A 21,223-nucleotide genomic window follows, 5' to 3' on the forward strand; every position below is an offset into this window, starting at 1 on the left:
CAATTCGCTCGGAGAAGACAATTTGGTCGTGCCAATAAAGTTTTGGCTTCACTTATCAATTGTTCTTGCTTAATATTATTTTCGTTCTCCAATTTTTTATAATTGTATTTTTCACGGCTTCACTTATCAAGTGTTCTTGCTTAATATTTTTCTCATTATCCAATGTTTTATAATAGTCTATTTTTCTCTTCAACTGCTCTCGTAAGTTACATATTAAAATTTTCACAATCTTTACTTTTTTAAAACTCTACCAAGCTTAGCCTTCTGCCTTAGCTATCTGCATGTCATCATCTTGCATAATCTCCTGGTAATTCCCCCTCATCACATGATTATGAAAAGTAGTCATGGTAGATAAGTAAATATATCGAGCCAAAATGTAATATTACACTGATCAAAATTAATCATGTCAGCTCGTTGGCTCTATCGCGTGTTATCAGACATCATGTTTTTCTATTTTTTTTACAAACCCGTAGTTTTTTTAACTATATGTATAATTAACTTTTTCTGTACTCACCATGATGCCAGGCACGGCCCATCTAACCACGTGAGGGGCCCCACAGGCGGGCTATCGTGTTGGCAGCGCTACACCAGCCCATTTTGCCAGGTTCACATCTAACTTTCCCTTTTCTCGTTTCCTTTCCAAATCCCTAGCCCTCTCTCTCCATTTGCGCCTCCAAATCTCGATGGCGAAAGCATGACAGCGAGCTGGGCGTCGGGCGGCGGCGGCTGCAGCGAGAAGAGTGGTGGCGACCGCAAGTTAGGTCGAACCTTGGGTCCTGCAAGCAGGCGTGGCGGATTCAGTGGCATAGGAGGCAGCAGCGGCGGATCGAGTGGAACAGGGGACGGGGGTTTCGTGGGCGGCGGCAGGCCGGGAGAACCCGCGGCCAGGGTTTCTTCATTGCTACACTTTGGTGGCAAAAAGGTAAGTTCTCTACCGTTGTTCTTTACATCCCAGCATTATTGCCCATAATTCATCACTTGTCGCCATGACAAGCTCCATCTATGTGGTCATCAGGAAACTCCTGGTGGTCGTGTCTGCATAGATGCAGACAATTTTGGCAGCGCACTCGGGGGATGTGTGTTTGAGGTTAGTCTACTGAGCATGATCTTCAAACTAGTACTGCTATTGCGGTCAAGCTGCAAAAAAGTTCAGTGTTTAACGGTTGCAGTGACAAGTTCAGTTATAAAATGACTTGAATTGCTCATGATTTATTTAGGATGATCTCACTTCTGAGTATGTTGAATGGGTTGATCGGGAGTGGGATAGCAAAGCAAAGTCAGTCATTAAGTATCTTGCCATGAAGAACAAGAAACTGGAGACTAAGATTACAGAATATGAAGCTGAAATTAAAAGGAATGGGGAAGAAAAGAGGGCAATGGTTAAGATGCACAAGGAAATATTGCTCTATAGGGATAGGATTTTAGGATTTGGAGGTCTTCTGTATCTTGGCCTGCTTGCCATTATGATTGTTGTCATAGTTAGCAAGTAGATTGTTCATAAAGTTATTGACATCATTGTAATTGACATGATGAAATGCTGGTGAATTATTTGCTATTCAGTTTATGGGCAAAGTGTAACAGAGATTGCAGCATAAATAACATGGGGCCATCATGATTGGTAGACAATGCACTTTTGGCATGTTCTATATTTGGCAGACAATGCTCTTTTGGCATGTTCTATATTTGGCAGACAGTGCATTTTTGGCATGTTCTATATTTGGTAAGCGATGCACATGTGCACATCACCTAGCAACACTACTAATTTATGCAGCAGCCCAGTTCATTGTGTTGTTGCAACATAGGAGCAACATGTAGCAGCACCTACACCTTTGATGCAACACTGAAGCAAAGCAACAGTACATATTCAAAATTCTGTAATTTAACTGAACTTGACACTTAGGGTGATTAGTAGATATTGAGTTCTTCAGCCATAAAGAACCCGACCAAACCGTACCGATTGCATAACTTATATGCTTACATATAAAAGCATACCTAACCAACATCAAACCCAAAATAATGTTAACTTATATGCTCAAACATATAACAGCATAACTAACTTAAGATAACCAGCAGCTTCCTCCACCTTCAGCAAATGTGCCCATCTTCACTTCTTCAAAAATTTGAGGCGGGGTGAGCGGCGCACCACACACGGAGAAGCCTTCTGGTTGACCGCCGTCCTGTTCGACAGCTGCGCCACCTGATCCTGAGCCACCTCCTCTTCTTCCACCTTCACTATGTCAGGGAGGAGGGGTAGGAGCTCGACGTCGATGGGCATTGTCTTGCCACCCTCGACGGCGACCGATGCTACCATCTGCACGGCGTCCTCCTCGCCCTCCTCATGGTCATCAGGGATGACCAGTACCTCCTTCACGTCGTCCTCCATGACGTCAGAGCCCAACGGCGGGACTGGCTTCGGCACGTGGCGGACCTGGTACTCCGGGCTGACGGCCGCAGGGAGAGCGAGCTCGACGTCGACGCGCTCCACCCTCGATGCGACGCGTGCTAGATCTGGCCGCAGCGTCATGGTGGTGGAGCGGTACATCCACCACCTTGCGCGCTGAACAGGGGAGTCGCTCAGCGTGGCCTCTTGCATTGCCCACACGAGGAGGAGAGCCGGTGGGACGCCGTGGCCGTAGGGGAAGGCGCGCTTCTTCTCGGCGTCGGTGAGGACTTTGACGAGGCCATGCGCGTGCTTGACCAACATCTCCGTGCTGGGGAACCAGCCGCACACCTCCGTCAACTGCGCGCGCCACCCCTCGTCATCGTCGGCGAGCTCCACCATTGCTCTCTGCCAGCTGAGGCTTCTCTCCATGGAGGCGGCTGCAGCGGTCGCTGACGAGAGTTTTCTTGATCTACTGTAGGTGGGGATAAGAGGGGAGTTCGAACCGGCGCCCGTGGGAGGTGGGTGAGTGCGTGGTGGGGAGGAGAGTGGTACAGTTACTTATTTAATGGCACTTAGGACGTGGGGAGGGGAAATGTACAATATTCTTTCTACCTCCCGCCCCGGTCATAGCACAGTAAATAATTTTTTTGATTTTTGTTTTGAGGGAAACATCTTACTTTATTTAAACAAAGTCTGGGATCTCACCTGCTAATACTCTAAGGATACAATCAGGGGGCGAAAGCCTCCAAACCAAAGAAACAGAATCCCCTACAGCTACCTTAGCATGAGCCGCCCAATTAACACAGTAAATAATTGAAGCAAGTGTTCTACTCTTCTTCCTTCTCCACTTTTCTGCAGATGATAAAAGACAAGGTAAGTTAATGAATGATAAAAAATTTAATATTCCACAATGCATACAAACACTTACTTCTGATTTAGTTTGCATTTCTTGCTACGTCTAGTGTGTCCTAGCAATTTGCAAGCGCTGCACCGGGTTTTCAACTCATCAAAAGAGAGTGGTCTACCATTTTTCGAGATAGGGCGGCTCTCATCTATCTTTGTTGCACCTTTGCTTGACACTTTCATAGGATCTTTAACCGCAATCATGTTGCCTTCACCATCGTCCACATATTCAACTGCACACTTACTGATGTCATTTGTTTGCTTGATCAAATTTTCCTGTAGCAGATCATACTCATGACTCTTAGCTATCACATCCTTCAAACTCTCCTGTAACTGATCCCACAAAGCAGGGTGTTTGCATGCCGCATGCATAGCTTCTGACGCTAACACACTGACCTGGCTATATTTCATTCTTTCCCCGGCCCCAGTCCAACCAAATCCCAACAGATCACTTGTGCGCCTTGCAGGCAGTCCCAACCTTGCTTCTTTCGTGAATCGAACAAGAACTAAACACTTTAGTATTTCAGATATGTTCAAGTGCTTCAGTACATGGAATATGTGCTTGCAAGGTAGACCCTTTCGAATCCTTCTTCTACAACTGCACCTTATAGTTTCTGTGGAATTTTCTGGTGTATACTCCACCCAAAAACGGCGCTTCCGGTTATTCTTCCAGGCCACGATGTACTGCTGTGATCCGTCTCCCAGCTTAATTTCTACAATCTTCATGCCGCCAATTTTTCTAAGATCATGTTGCAACATATAGAAGTTTGCTGGAGTGAAGATGTGAGAAGCAGCTATCTCAAGTTCCCTCGAGCTAGTAACTGGCACCGATAAACACTGTGAGGCCGTGCAGTCATCTCGCGCCTCGTTTTCATGGATACGCACAACGGCGTTCTTGTTGGGGAACGTAGAAATTTCAAAAAAATTCCTACGCACACGCAAGATCATGGTGATGCATATCAACGAGAGGGGAGAGTGTTGTCCACGTACCCTCGTAGACCGAAAGTGAAAGCCTTAGCACAACGCGGTTGATGTAGTCGTACGTCTTCATGATCCGACTGATCCAAGTACCGAACGTACGGCACCTCCGAGTTCAGCACATGTTCAGCTCGATGACGTCCCGCGAACTCTGATCCAGCAGAGCTTCACGGGAGAGTTCCATCAGCACGACGGCGTGGTGACGATGATGATGTTGCTACCGACGCAAGGCTTCGCCTAAGCACCACTACGATATGACTGAGGTGGAATATGGTGGAGGGGGGCACCGCACATGGCTGGGAGAGATCAATAGATCAACTTGTGTGTCTAGAGGTGCCCCCTGCCCCTGTATATAAAGGAGCAAGGGGGGAGGCCGGCCGGCCCTCTATGGGCGCGCCAGGAGGAGGAGTCCTCCTCCTAGTAGGAGTTGGACTCCCCTTTCCTACTCCTACTAGGAGGAGGAAAGGAAGGAGGAGAAGGAGAAGGAAGGAGAAGGAGGAAAACAAGGAAAGGGGGACCGGGCCCCTAGTCCAATTTGGTTTGGGCTAGTGGGGCCGCGCGCCCTGCCTCCTCTCTTCCACCACTTGGCCCATGAGGCCCATTACTTCTTCCTCGTATTCCCGTAACTCCCCGGTACCCCCGAAAATACCCAAATCACTTGGAACCTTTCCGATGTCCGAATATAGTCATCCAATATATCGATTTTTATGTCTCGACCATTTCGAGACTCCTCTTCATGTCCCCGAGCTCATCCGGAACTCCGAACTACCTTCGGTACATCAAATCACATAAACTCATAATACAATCGTCATCAAACTTTAAGCGTGCGGACCCTACAGGTTCGAGAACTATGTAGACATGACCGAGACACGTCTCCGGTTAATAACCAATAGCGGAACCTGGATGCTCGTATTGTCTCCTACATATTCTACGAAGATCTTTATCGGTCAAACCGCATAACAACATACGTTGTTCCCTTTGTCATTGGTATGTTACTTGCCCGAGATTCGATCGTCGGTATCTCAATACCTAGTTCAATCTCGTTACCGGCAAGTCTCTTTACTCGTTCCGTAACACATCATCTCGCAACTAACTTATTAGTTGCAATGCTTGCAAGGCTTATAGTGATGTGCATTACCGAGTGGGCCCAGAGATACCTCTCCGACAATCAGAGTGACAAATCCTAATCTCGAAATACGCCAACCCAACAAGTACCTTCGGAGACACCTGTAGAGCACCTTTATAATCACCCAGTTACATTGTGACGTTTGGTAGCACACAAAGTGTTCCTCTGATAAACGGGAGTTGCATAATCTCATAGTCATAGGAACATGTATAAGTCATGAAGAAAGCAATAGCAACAAACTAAGTGATCAAGTGCTATGCTAACAGAATGGGTCAAGTCAATCACATCATTCTCTAATGATATGACCCCGTTAATCAAATGACAACTCATGTCTATGGCTAGGAAACTTAACCATCTTTGATTCAACGAGCTAGTCAAGTAGAGGTATACTAGTGACATACTGTTTGTCTATGTATTCACACATGTATTATGTTTCCAGTTAATACAACTCTAGCATGAATAATAAACATTTACCATGATATAAGGAAATAAATAATAACTTTATTATTGTCTCTAGGGCATATTTCCTTCAGTCTCCCACTTGCACTAGAGTCAATAATCTAGTTCACATCGCCATGTGATTTAACATCAATAGTTCACATCACCATGTGACTAACACCCATAGTTCACATCATCATCTGACCAACACCAAAAGGGTTTACTAGAGTCAATAATCTAGTTCACATTGCTATGTGATTAATACCGAAAGAGTACTAAGTTGTGATCATGTTTTGCTTGTGAGGGAAGTTTAGTCAATGGGTCTGCCACATTCAGATCCGTATGTATTTTGCAAATTTCTATGTCAACAATGCTCTGCACGGAGCTACTCTAGCTAATTGCTCCCACTTTCAATATGTATCCAGATTGAGACTTTGAGTCATCTAGATTACTGTCAAAACTTGCATCGACGTAACCCTTTACGACGAACCTTTTGTCACCTCCATAATCGAGAAACATATCCATATTCCACTAAGGATAATTTTGACCAATGTCCAGTGATCTACTCCTAGATCACTATTGTACTCCCTTGCCAAACTCAAGGCAGGGTATACAATAGGTCTGGTACACAGAATGGCATACTTTATAGAACCTATGGCTGAGGCATAGGGAATGACTTTCATTCTCTCTCTATCTTCTGCCGTGGTCGGGTATTGAGTCTTACTCAACATCACACCTTGTAACATAGGCAAGAACTCATTTTTGACTGTTCCATTTTGAACTACTTCAAAATCTTGTCAAGGTATGTAATCATTGAAAAACTTATCAAGCATCTTGATCTATCTCTATAGATCTTGATGCTCAATATGTAAGCAGCTTCACCGAGGTCTTTCTTTGAAAAAACTCCTTTCAAACATTACTTTATGCTTTGCAGAATAATTCTACATTATCTCCGATCAACAATATGTCATACATATACTTATCAGAAATACTGTAGTGCTCCCACTCACTTTCTTGTAAATACAGGCTTCACAGCAAGTCTATATAAAACTATATGCTTTGATCAACTTATCAAAGCGTATATTCCAACTCCGAGATGCTTGCACCAGTCCATAGATGGATCGCTGGAGCTTGCATATTTTGTTAGTACCTTTAGGATTGACAAAACCTTCTGGTTGCATCATAGACAACTCTTCTTTAATAAATCCATTAAGGAATGCAGTTTTGTTTATCCATTTGCCAGATTTCATAAAATGCGGCAACTGCTAACATGATTCGGATAGACTTAAGCATAGATACGAGCGAGAAACTCTCATCGTAGTCAACACCTTGAACTTGTTGAAAACCTTTTTGCGACAATTCTAGCTTTGTAGATAGTAACACCACTATCAGCGTCTGTCTTCCTCTTGAAGATCCACTTATTTTCTATGGCTTGCCGATCAACGGGCAGGTCAACCAAAGTCCACACTTTGTTCTCATACATGGATCCCATCTCAGATTTCATGGCCTCAAGCCATTTCGCGAAATCTGGCTCGTCATCGCTTCCTCATAGTTCGTAGGCTCGTCATGGTCAAGTAACATGACCTCTAGAACATGATTACCGTACCACTCTGGTGCGGATCTCACTCTGGTTTACCTATGAGGTTCGGTAGTAACTTGATCTGAAGTTACATGATCATCATCATTAGCTTCCTCACTAATTGGTGTGGTAGTCACAGGAACAGATTTCTGTGATGAACTACTTTCCAATAAGGGAGCAGGTACAGTTACCTCATCAAGTTCTACTTTCCTTACACTTACCCAACATTTTCTTTTGGGTATCCTATGAATATGCACTTCTCCGATTTGGGTTTGAGCTTATCAGGTTGAAACTTTTTCACATAAGCATTGCAACCTCAAACTTTAAGAAACGACAGCTTAGGTTTCTTGCCAAACCATAGTTCATACGGTGTCGTCTCAACGGATTTAGATGGTGCCCTATTTAATGTGAATGTAGCTGTCTCTAATGCATAACCCCAAAATGATAGTGGTAAATCGGTAAGAGACATCATAGATCGCACCATATCTAATAAAGTATGGTTACGACGTTCGGACACACCATTACACTGTGGTGTTCGAGGTGGCGTGAGTAGTGAAACTATTTCACATTGTTTTAACTGAAGGCCAAACTCGTAACTTAAATATTTTACTTCTGCGATCATATCGTAGAAACTTTTATTTTTGTTACGATGATTCTCCACTTCACTCTGAAATTCTTCGAACTTTTCAAATGTTTCAGACTTGTGTTTCATCAAGTAGATATACTCATATCTGCTCAAATCATCTGTGAAGATTAGAAAATAATGATACCTGCCGCGAGCCTCAATATTCATGGGACCACATACATCAGTATGCATGATTTTCAACAAATCTGTTGCTCGCTCCATTGTTCCGGAGAATGGAGTCTTAGTCATCTTGCCCATGAGGCATGGTTCGCAAGCATCAACAGGTTCATAATCAAGTGATTCCAAAAGCCCATCAACATGGATTTTCTTCATGCGCTTTACACCAATATGACCTAACCGGCAGTGCCACAAATAAGTTGCACTATCATTATTAACTTTGCATCTTTTGGCTTCAATATTATAAAAATGTGTATCACCACGATCGAGATCCAACAAAACATTTTCATTGGGTGTATGACCATAGAAGGTTTTATTCATGTAAACAGAACAACAATTATTCTCTAACTTACATGAATAACCGTATTGCAATAAACATGATCCAATCATATTCATGCTCAACGCAAACACTAAATAACATTTATTTAGGTTTAACACTAATCCCGAAAGTATAGGGAGTGTGCGATGATGATCATATCAATCTTGGAACCACTTCCAACACACATCGTCACTTCACCCTTAACTAGTCTCTGTTCATTCTGCAACTCCCGTTTCGAGTTACTACTCTTAGCAACTGAACCAGTATCAAATACCGAGGGGTTGCTATAAACACTAGTAAAGTACACATCAATAACCTGTATATCAAATATACCCTTGTTCACTTTGCCATCCTTCTTATCCACTAGACATTCAGGGCATTTCCGCTTCCGATGACCAGTCCCTTTGCAGTAGAAGCACTTAGTCTCAGGCTTAGGTCTAGACTTGGGCTTCTTCACTTCAGTAGCAACTTGCTTGCCGTTCTTCTTGAAGTTCCCTTTCTTTCCCTTGGCCCTTTTCTTGAAACTAGTGGTCTTGTTAATCATCAACACTTGATGCTCTTTCTTGATTTCTACCTTCATCAATTTCATCATCATGAAAAGCTAGGGAATCATTTATGTCATCCCTTGCATACTATAGTTCATCACGAAGTTCTAGTAACTCGGTGATAGTGACTAGAGAACTTTGTCAATTACTCTCTTATTTGGAAGATTAACTCCCACTTGATTCAAGAAATTGTAGTACTCAGACAATCTGAGCACATGCTCACTGGTTGAGCTATTCTCCTCCATCTTGTAGGCAAAGTACTGTCAGAGGTCTCATACCTCTCGACACGGGCATGAATATGAAATACCAATTTCAACTCTTGGAACATCTTATATGCTCCATGGCGTTCAAAACGTCTTTGAAGCCCCGATTCTAAGCCGTTAAGCATGGTGCACTAAACTATCAAGTAGTCATCATATTGAGCTAGCCAAACGTTCATAACGTCTGCATCTGCTCCTGCAATAGGTCAGTCACCTAGCGATGCATTAAGGACATAATTCTTCTATGCAGCAATGAGGATAAACCTCAGATCACGGACCCAGTCCGCATCATTGCTACTATCATCTTTCAACTTAGTTTTCTCTAGGAACATATCTAAAATATAGGGAAGCAATAACGCGAGCTATTGATCTACAACATAGATATGAAAATACTACCAGGACTAAGTTCATGATAAATTTAAGTTCAATTAATCATATTACTCAAGAACTCCCACTTAGAAAGACATCCCTCTAATCTTCTAAGTGATCACGTGATCCAAATCAACTAAACCATAACCGATCATCACGTGAAATGGAGTAGTTTTCAATGGTGAACATCATTATGTTGATCATATCTACTATATGATTCACGCTCGACCTTTCGGTCTCCAGTGTTTCGAGGCCATATCTACATATGCTAGGCTCGTCAAGTTTAACCCGAGTATTTCTGCATGTGCAAAACTGGCTTGCACCCGTTGTAGATGGACGTAGAGCTTATCACACCCGATCATCATGTGGTGTCTGGGCACGACGAACTTTGGCAACAGTTCATACTCAGGGAGAACACTTTTATCTTGAAATTTAGTGAGATATCATCTTATAATGCTACCGTCATAAAGTAAGATGTATAAAAGATAAACATCACATGCAATCAAAATATGTGACATGATATGGCCATCATCATATTGTGCCTTTGATGTCTATCTCCAAAGCATCATCATGATCTCCATCGTCACCGGCATGACACCATGATCTCCATCATCTTGATCTATATCAATGTGTCGTCACATGGTCGTCTCGCCAACTATTGCTCTTGCAACTATTGCTATCGCACAGCGATAAAGTAAAGCAATTATTTGGCACTTGCATCTTATGCAATAAAGAGACAACCATAAGGCTTCTGCCAATTGCCGATAAGTTCAACAAAACATGATCATCTCATACAACAACTTATATCTCATCACGTCTTGACCATATCACATCACAACATGCCCTGCAAAAACAAGTTAGACGTCCTCTACTTTGTTGTTGCAAGTTTTACGTGGCTGCTACGGGCTGAGCAAGAACCGTTCTTACCTACGCATCAAAACCACAACGATAGTTTGTCAAGTTGGTGCTGTTTTAACCTTCTCAAGGACCGGGCGTAGCCACACTCGGTTCAACTAAAGTTGGAGAAACTGACACCCGCTAGTCACCTGTGTGCATAGCACGGCGGTAAAACCAGTCTCGCGTAAGCGTACGCGTAATGTCGGTCCGGGCCGCTTCATCCAACAATACCGCCGAACTAAAGTATGACATGCTGGTAAGCAGTATGACTTATATCGCCCACAACTCACTTGTGTTCTACTCGTGCATATAACATCAACGCATAAAACCAGGCTCGGATGCCACTGTTGGGGAATGTAGCAATTCCAAAAAAATTCCTACGCACACGCAAGATCATGGTGATGCATATCAAGGAGAGGGGAGAGTGTTGTCCACGTACCCTCGTAGACCGAAAGCGGAAGCGTTAGCACAACGCGGTTGATGTAGTCGTACGTCTTCACGATCCAACCGATCAAGTACCTAACGTACGGCACCTCCGAGTTCAGCACACGTTCAGCTCGATGATGTCCCGCGAACTCCGATCCAGCAGAGCTTCATGGGAGAGTTCCGTCAGCATGACGGCGTGGTGACGGTGATGATGTTGCTACCGACGCAGGGATTCGCCTAAGCACCGCTACGATATGACCGAGGTGGAATATGGTGGAGGGGGGCACCGCACACAGCTGGGAGAGATCAATAGATCAACTTGTGTGTCTAGAGGTGCCCCCCTGCCCCTGTATATAAAGGAGCAAGGGGGAAGGCCGGCCGGCCCTCTATGAGTGCGCCAGGAGGAGGAGTCCTCCTCCTAGTAGGAGTAGGACTCCCCTTAGGAGGAGGAAAGGAAGGAGGAGAAGGAGAAGGAAGGAGAAGGAGGAAAAGGAGGAAAGGGGGACCGGCCCCCTAGTCCAATTCGGTTTGGGCTAGGCAGGTCGCGCGCCCTGTGTCGTGGTTCTAAGTCTGACAGTAGTGTAGGGGGGTAAGTATGGAGAAGCGAGATCTTAGCTATGGATAAGTTGTAAGCACGCAAGGTTTACGAGTTCAGGCCCTTCTCGGAGGAAGTAATAGCCCTACGTCTCGGAGCCTAGAGGCAGTCGACTGGATTATGCATGTATGAATTACAGGGGTGCGAACCCTTGTCCCTGAGGAGGGGGGTGGCTTATATAGAGTTCGCCAGACCCCTCCCGCCCTCAGTTACAAAGGGTTTAAATACATTAATATCGGGCGTTACTGGTAACGCCCCTAATAAAGTGCTATGATGACCATAAAAGCTACTTAATAACCGACAGTTAGCATGCAGAGTGCCCTTAGTTCTCCTGACCGTCGAGTGGTTGCTTCTTGGTGAGTGATTGCTTCTTGGTCGAGTATCTTCGAGTCCGTCGAGTGGAACACATCCAAGTCGATTGAAAGGTCATTTCTTCTGGAGATGTCCTTGGGTAGGTCAGTTTGGACAGGTCCATGACCCTACCCTAGGTGCATAGCTTCATCATTAGCCCCCGAATGGATCGAGGTTTGAGTGGGAAAGGGTTTGAGCACCTCTCTAACTCATTTTTCATGCCATGAGCATATCTTGTTTCGGATCAATGAACTAGAGTGATGACAGCAACTTTCTTTCCAGTCGCCTTGATCCATTCTTAGTTTTTGTCGAGTGAGTTCTTATACTTGAAAGGCTCTGAGTGACGGTGCGGAGGAGATCTTCGGTCTGACGAGTTGTTCTGCTGCCCGCAGATTTCGTGGGATCCGAATTTTGGGAAGCGCGCGGGACGGGGGAGGCTGCAGTAATCGGATGGGATAGTGCGGAGCCGCCTCGATCCCCGCGCCACCTTTTTCGCCACGTATCACGCGCGCGATTGCCACGGGATTTGACAGGGCTGCCCAGGCCTACCAGTCAGCCACTCGGAAGCAGCCTCATATAAGGCGTTGGGCTGGGGCTCTGCTCCGCACGCCACCATTCTCTCTTCTCTTTCTCTTGATCTCTCCGCCACTCTTGCTTCCGCCTCGTCGTCGGAACTCCGCTCGAGCTCGATCTGCCACCATGGGGAAGGACAAGACGGCGGCGCTGGAACACGCGAAGAAGGCGACCGCGAAGGCGAAGGGCAAGCGGACCAACCGGGGTGGATCCTCGTCGAGGTCCGGCCTGCCGGCGGGCTGGATCTAGGGTGACTGGATCCGCTCGGCAATCACGTAGGACGACCTCGACGACCTGGTGGAGGGGGGATTGATCCCCCACAAGTCGGCTTGGCTCTCGGGGGACGAAACTGAGCCGCAGCCGAGAGAGGGTGAGTGTGTCCTCCTAGCAACCCACGTAGATCGTGGATTCTCGCTGCCTCCCCACCCTTTCTTCCGGGTTTTTTTGAACTTCTTTGGGGCTCAGCTCCACCATTTCACTCCGAACACCATAGTCTATCTGGCCGCTTTCGTGTCCATGTGCGAAAACTTCTTGGGCTGTCGACCGCACTGGGGGCTTTTCAAACACATCTTCACTTGTCGTTCCCAGTCGGTCAAAAATACCATGTCGAGTGACGAGAGGACGCGGGTGATCCAGATGTGCGGTGGTCTGATGATCCAGATGAGGAGCAAGAGTACTTTCCCAGCGATGGTCCTTCCTGACTCGGTCCGGGGCTGGCAGTCGACTTGGTTTTACTGCAAGGATCAGCCAACCCCTGGCCAGTCGACTGGACTTCCTCCTTTCTCCTTGGCTCGAGTGGATAAGCCTGATCCCCTGAAGATAGTTCTAGAAGAGAAGGCGCAGGTCAAGGAGCTGGTCGAACGGGTCGTCCAGCTCGTCCGCGACGGAGTGACCGGGATGGATCTGCTGGAGGTCTTTCTCGGTCGACGCATCCAACCTCTTCAGGTGCGCGATCATCCGATGTGGATGTACTCTAGGCTCGAAGACACCACTCGGATCCACCCGGAGGAGGTCAACGAGGACATCTTGGAGAACTGGTTGAGGGGAATCACTAGCAACAAAGACAACCCTCGGGGATCCAGGAGGGTGATTCCATTCGACAACTCGCGCCAGCCGGAGCAGGTATATTTCTGTTTTATCAAGTAACTTTCCGATTCACCATGTGATGTCCCGTTTGTGATCGACTGAATGCCTTTTGATTGTTATGCTTTCAGGCCCTCATTGAAATGTACTCGATGCCCAATGGAGAGCAAGAGCAAGATCTGGAAGGCAAGGCGAGCAGCGGCGACAGTGGCGAATGGACTTCTGACGGTGAAGAGGACGAAGAAAGCGACGACTCGAGTGACGAAGAAGAATTCGAGTCGCCTCCTCGCAGGGAGAGGCGGTCCAAACTTGACCAAGAACGGCCGAGCGCCCATGAAAATGCGGTTGCTCAAGCCGGTCAGCCTTCAAAGCGTCCTCGGACCTCTTCACCAACTCTGACTGAGAAAGCGTCAAAGCATCCCAAAGTCGCAGAGCCGAAGCTTCGAAAGGCGTTGCCGAAGATTAAGATTGACATCCCCGTCGCCTCTGCGTGAGTGTCTCTTTCTATCTTCACTCGGCACCCTGTGCTTCTTGTTTTTCTTGTTTTAACCGGACGGACTTGGGAACTGGCAGCGCTGCTACTTCTGGGACCTCAGCTTACAGGGACGATGATGAGGTGATGGAGGATGCGGTCACGTCTAAACTGGGTATGATTTCTGCCATACTGTCTTTATTTTGGTCGATTCAACTGCAATGTGTACCATTGGGTGATGTGATTCTGTCGATTGAACTTTGAACAACCCCTAACATTATTGACCTCCCTAATGATGACGATGAAGAGCCCGAGAGGCCTTTAACAAGGAGAAGTAGGCAAGTTCCTGCAAGCGAGGTGCCACAATCGACGCCGAGGGTGGAACCAGTCGTTCAGGACGCTGGTGATGCCAATCGGGGTTCTGTTACCTTCGCCGTGCCCTTGTCGAGCGCCTTGCCTTCTTCGTCGACTGCTCGGGCCCCTGTCGACCCGCCTTCGGTTTTTGCGACCCATCATGTCCTAGAGGACGAAGTGAATGCTGCCAAGGCAGCCATACGCCAGGCGGGCATTATGATGGAGAAGATGAAGATGGTGCGGGACGCCAGCCAGGCCGCCTACGATGCCAGCTCGGCTCTCCAGAGCAACGTTCAGGTTAGTTGGTCACTGCTTGTTCTGTTAGGATATGCTACCTGAAGACTCTTTCTGAAAATCTTTGCATCTGTACACCCACTGGGTGCGTCGATTGAATTTTTGAACTAGTGGGGGCACGCTGCGTGCACCCACTGGGTGTAGTCCCCGAGACTACGGTGGACTGCTGGTAGTCGACTGTAGTCTTTGTAGTTTGTCTCTTCCACTCGGTCTGGTCGAGTGGGATCAGAACCGGTGGGGGCACGCAAAGTGCACCCACTGGGTGTAGTCCCTGAGACCACAGTCGACTGCTGGCAGTCGACTGTGGTCTGAGTTCTTTATCTCCCCCTTTTTTTACTCCCTGCACTCGACTCCGGCGGGCCGGTCGAGTGGGATCAGAACCGGTGGGGGCACGCAAAGTGCACCCACTGGGTGTAGTCCCCAAGACTATGGTGGACTGCGGGCAGTCGACCGTAGTCTTAGTACTTATTATCTTTGTTGTTTTTCGCTGTGAAATAATTTCTCCTCTTTGATTTCAGAAATCTTGTGATCTTGGAGCTCGTTTTGCTGACTTGGAGAGACAGCAGATCCAACTGAACCTTGACTTGGAGCTGGCCAAGACAGAGCTGCAAAAAGTCAAGGACGGCGCCACTGGTAAGACTAGTTTGTCGACTGGTCTGTCTTAGGCTTGAGTACCCTTCCGCTCTTTCTGGACCAAGCATTGTTTCTTTGCAGAAAAACTGAGAGAGGCTCTGACGAAGAAGGACCAGGATTTGGCTGTTGCTCGAAAGGAAGCTGACGACAGAACCACTCTGGCTGAACAGAAGCTGGCTTCGGTCGGCCAGTTGGAAGAAGAGAATACTAGGCTGAAGTCTGCTCTGAATGACACCAACAAGGAGTGCTCGCACTGGAAGAAGGAGAATCTCATCCTGGGCGAGAAGATGGAAAGCATTCCTCGCAGGAGGGACGATCTGGAGAGCTATCTGAGAAGCCTTGCCAAGAAGTTGTTCATCAAGCTTGAAGGTGCACATTTTGTTCTGACTGATTTTTTTGTGTCGACTTAGTGTACGAAAATTGACTTATCCTTGGATCGTGAATGCAGAGTTTTGCCAGAACTTCGAGGAGGAGACTGGGCGGATCGAACCTGGTTTGGATCCAATCAATTCTCCTGTGAAAGATGAAACTGCCATGAATCTGCTCCGACTGGAATCCCGCATCGACCGTGTCGTGGACTACTTGGCTCGACTGAAGGTCGCCATGTCATGGATCGACCCGGCACTTTGGCCAGAGGCTATGCTCCAAAATGATCTTGAGTCCCTGATGACTCGACTTGATGAAATCCCTGACCGAGTGCGGGAGTGGAAGAAGTCTTCTGCTCGGTGCGGCGCTGATGTGGCTCTGTCTTTGGTTAGTGTCCACTGCAAGGAGGCGCGACAAGACAAACTGGCAGCAATCAAGGTCGCCAACACCCAGAAGCATGACTTCCGAACTTTTATGGAGACTTTCATCGCTGCAGCCACTCGGATCGCCGACGGCGTTGACCTGGATGAGTTCGTCGAGCCTGCCAGCCCTCCTCCTGTGGAGTGAACAAACTTTTATGCCTCACCTTAAATTAGCCTCGGAATGCCGAGTGGTTTTTGTAACCGTTAAACCCTTTCGGGCTGAATGCCCGAGCACTTTGATCTGTGGTCCGGAATCTTTAGGATTTATCTGAACTTGGTTTATTGTTGAATATCGTTATGAATTCCCCGTCGAGTGGAAATCGATCTTTATTTGAGACAACTTTTGTATTTGTGGCGCAGCTTCGAAGGAGAAGGTAGCAGTCGACCTGCGCCTCGTTGTCCTTGCGGGTCGGCGATGGGGCGCACGTTGTATTTGTGGCGAAGCTCCCCAAGGAGGAGGTGGCAGTCGACCTGCACCTCGTTACTGTAGAGTGGGATGTGTTTCGTACTTAGACGAGTACTTGGACTGCAGCTAAGTCTCCGAGTGAGAGAACTTAGGCGAGTACCGGACTGCAGCTAAGCCCCCGAGTGGGAGGACTGCTCTCCACTAGGTAGGATTTTTTTCAAACTTAGGCAAGTGCCTGACTGCAGCTAAGTCCTCAAGTGAGAGAACTTAGGCGAGTACTGGACTGCAGCTAAGCCCCCGAGTGGGAGGAATGCTCTCCACTCGGTAGGATTTTTTTCAAACTTAGGCGAGTGCCTGACTGCAGCTAAGTCCTCAAGTGAGAGAACTTAGGCGAGTACTGGACTGCAGCTAAGCCCCCGAGTGGGAGGACTGCTCTCCGCTCGGTAGGATTTTTTCAAACTTAGGCGAGTGCCTGACTGCAGCTAAGTTCTCAAGTGAGAGAACTTAGGCGAGTACTGGACTGCAGCTAAGCCCCCGAGTGGGAGGACTGCTCTCCACTCGATAGGATTTTTTTTCAAACCTAGGCGAGTGCCTGACTGCAGCTAAGTCCTCAAGTGAGAGAACTTAGGCGAGTACTGGACTGCAGCTAAGCCCCCGAGTGGGAGGACTGCTCTCCACTCGGTAGGATTTTTTTTCAAACCTAGGCGAGTGCCTGACTGCAGCTAAGTCCTCAAGTGAGAGAACTTAGGCGAGTACTGGACTGCAGCTAAGCCCCCGAGTGGGAGGACTGCTCTCCACTCGGTAGGATTTTTTTCAAACCTAGGCGAGTGCCTGACTGCAGCTAAGTCCTCAAGTGAGAGAACTTAGGCGAGTACTGGACTGCAGCTAAGCCCCCGAGTGGGAGGACTGCTCTCCACTCGGTAGGATTTTTTTCAAACCTAGGCGAGTGCCTGACTGCAGCTAAGTCCTCAAGTGAGAGAACTTAGGCGAGTACTGGACTGCATCTAAGCCCCCGAGTGGGAGGACTGCTCTCCACTCGGTAGGATTTTTTCAAACTTAGGCGAGTGCCTGACTGCAGCTAAGTCCTCAAGTGAGAGAAGCGAGTACTGGACTGCATCTAAGCCCCCGAGTGGGAGGACTGCTCTCCACTCGGTAGGATTTTTTTCAAACCTAGGCGAGTGCCTGACTGCAGCTAAGTCCTCAAGTGAGAGAACTTAGCGAGTACTGGACTGCATCTAAGCCCCCGAGTGGGAGGACTGCTCTCCACTCGGTAGGATTTTTTCAAACTTAGGCGAGTGCCTGACTGCAGCTAAGTCCTCAAGTGAGAGAAGCGAGTACTGGACTGCATCTAAGCCCCCGAGTGGGAGGACTGCTCTCCACTCGGTAGGATTTTTTCAAACTTAGGCGAGTGCCTGACTGCAGCTAAGTCCTCAAGTGAGAGAAGCGAGTACTGGACTGCATCTAAGCCCCCGAGTGGGAGGACTGCTCTCCACTCGGTAGGATTTTTTCAAACTTAGGCGAGTGCCTGACTGCAGCTAAGTCCTCAAGTGAGAGAACTTAGGCGAGTACTAGACTGCAGCTAAGCCCCCGAGTGGGAGGACTGCTCTCCACTCGGCGGGATTTTTTCAAACTTAGGCGAGTGCCTGATTGCAGCTGAGTCCTCAAGTGAGAGAACTTAGGCGAGTACTGGAATGCAGCTAAGCCCCCGAGTGGGAGGACTGCTCTCCACTCAGCAGGATTTTTTCAAACTTAGGCGAGTGCCTGACTGCAGCTAAGTCCTCAAGTGAGAGAACTTAGGCGAGTACTGGACTGCAGCTAAGCCCTCGAGTGGGAGGACTGCTCTCCACTCGGTAGGATTTTTACAAACTTAGGCGAAGCGGATTCGCAGCTAAGCCACCCACTGGGGGATTTCTTTCGCAAACAAAAAACAATAACAATCACTGGGAAAATTATAACACTCTTGTCTTTGATAAATGAACTACATGAGTTTTTCCTTATTACATCTCATCCGAGTGAGAATTCAAGTATAAAAGGGGTGGAGTAGCTCCGCATTCCAGGCTCGCGGCTCATCAATCTGGCGATCGACATTATAGAGGTGGTATGCTCCATTGTGGAGGACTCTGGTGACTATGAAGGGGCCTTCCCAAGTAGGAGCGAGTTTGTGTGGTTTCTGCTGATCCACTCAGCGGACTAACTCTCCTTCTTGGAAGGCTCGACTCTTCACGTTTCTGGCATGGAATCGACGCAAGTCTTGCTGATAGATGGTCGATCGGATCATGGCCATTTCTCTTTCTTCTTCCAGGAGGTCGACTGCCTCCTGCCGGGCTTGTTCTGCTTCATCTTCAGAGTAGAGCTCGACTCGGGGAGCGTTGTGAAGCAGGTCACTCGGCAAGACTGCCTCGGCTCCATAGACCAGAAAGAATGGGGTTCTTCCGGTCGATCGGTTCGGGGTTGTCCTCAATCCCCAAAGGACTGACGGAAGCTCGTCGACCCATGCACCTGCCGCGTGCTTGAGATCGCGCATCAATCGGGGTTTCAGTCCTTTGAGAATTAGGCCGTTTGCCCTTTTTGCTTGCCCATTCGACTGGGGGTGAGCGACCGAAGCATAGTCGACCCGAGTGCCCTGAGAGGTGCAAAAGGCCCTGAATTTGTCGGAATCGAAGTTTGACCCATTGTCAGTGATGATGCTGTGCGGAACTCCATATCTGAATATCAACTCTCTGATGAAACTGATAGCAGTGCAAGCATCAAGATTCTTGATAGGCTTGGCTTCAATCCATTTGGTGAACTTGTCGACTGCTACCAGTACATGAGTGAAGCCGCTCCTGCCCGTTCTCAGTGGTCCAACCATGTCCAGCCCCCAAACAGCGAAGGGCCAGACGAGTGGAATGGTTTTCAGGGCTGACGCGGGCTTGTGCGACATATTGGAGTAATACTGACATCCTTCACATTTGTCAACTATCTCCTTTGCCATTTCATTGGCCCTTGGCCAGTAGAATCCCGCTCGGTATGCTTTAGCCACAATGGTCCGAGAGGACGCATGATGACCACAGGTCCCCGAGTGGATATCATCAAGGATCATCAGACCTTCTTCTGGTGTTATACACTTCTGACTAACTCCAGTCGCGCTTTCCCTATACAACTGTCCTTTAATGACTGTGAAGGCCTTGGATCGACGGACGATCTATCGAGCCTCTTCTTCGTCCTCTGGGAGTTCTTTCCTTAAGATGTACGCGATGTATGGTATTGTCCAGTCGGGAGTGATGACTAAGACTTCCATGATCAGGTCGACCATAGCTGGAACTTCAACTTCAGTCGGATCCGTGGTACTTTTTGGCTGCGGGGCCTCTTCAGTGAAGGGATCCTCCTGAACTGATGGTGTGTGGATGTGTTCAAAAAACACATTGCTGGGAATGGCTTCTCTTTTGGAACCTATTTTTGCCAGATCATCAGTTGCTTGATTTTTCAGTCGGGGTATGTGATGAAGCTCTAAACCCTCGAATTTCTTCTCCAGCTTTCTCACTGCATTGCAATAATCAGTCATGGTTGGACTTCTGACGTCCCATTCCTTCATCACCTGATTAACCACCAAATCTGAGTCACCATAGACCATGAGGCGATGGACGCCGAGTGAAATGGCCATGCGCAACCCATATAAAAGTGCTTCGTATTCTGCCTCGTTATTGGAGGAATCAAAGTGGATTTGAAGAACATATCTGAGTTTATCTCCTTTGGGGGAGACCAACACCACTCCGGCACCGGAACCATTCAGCATCTTGGAACCGTCGAAGAACATGGTCCAATGCTCCGAGTGAACCTGAGTCGGCAGTTGTTGTTCAATCCACTCGGCGACGAAATCTGCGATTGCCTGGGACTTGATAGCTTTCTTTGCCTCAAACTTGATATCTAGAGGAAGGAGTTCAATCGCCCATTTTGCCACTCGACCAGTTGCATCTCTGTTATGCAGGATCTCTGATAATGGAGCGTCGACGACGACTGTAATGGAATGATCAGAGAAGTAGTGAGCAACTTTCTTTGTGGTCATATAAATCCCATATACAAGCTTCTGATAATGAGGATATCTTTGCTTCGACGGGGTCAAAACTTCAGAAATATAATATACTGGGCGCTGAACTTTGAAGGTTTTTCCTTCTTCTTCCCACTCGACCGTAAGTACCGTACTGACGACTTGTCCTGTGGCTGCAATGTAAAGCAGCAAAGGCTCCTTGCTGATTGGGGCAGCAAGCACCGGCTGGGTGGAGAGCAGAGCTTTGAGCTCTGCAAACGCTGCATCAGCTTCAGGAGTCCACTCGAACTTGTCGGACTTCTTCATCAATCGGTAAAGAGGCAATGCCTTTTCACCGAGACGAGATATGAATCGACTTAAAGCGGCCAAGCAACCAGTAAGCTTCCGGACGTCGTGCACTCGCACAGGACTTTTCATTCGGAGTATAGTACCGACTTTTTCTGGATTGGCGTTGATTCCCCGTTCGGAAACGAGAAAACCGAGTAATTTTCCGCCGGGAACTCTGAATGTGCACTTTTATGGATTGAGCTTGATATCATACCTCCTGATGTTGGCAAAGGTTTCAGCAAGGTTAGTCAGCAGGTCGGAACCCTTCCGTGACTTGACCACAATATCATCCATG

Source organism: Triticum urartu, chromosome 7 (genome assembly GCF_003073215.2).
Source record: "Triticum urartu cultivar G1812 chromosome 7, Tu2.1, whole genome shotgun sequence".
NCBI classification, from domain to species: Eukaryota; Viridiplantae; Streptophyta; class Magnoliopsida; order Poales; family Poaceae; genus Triticum; species Triticum urartu.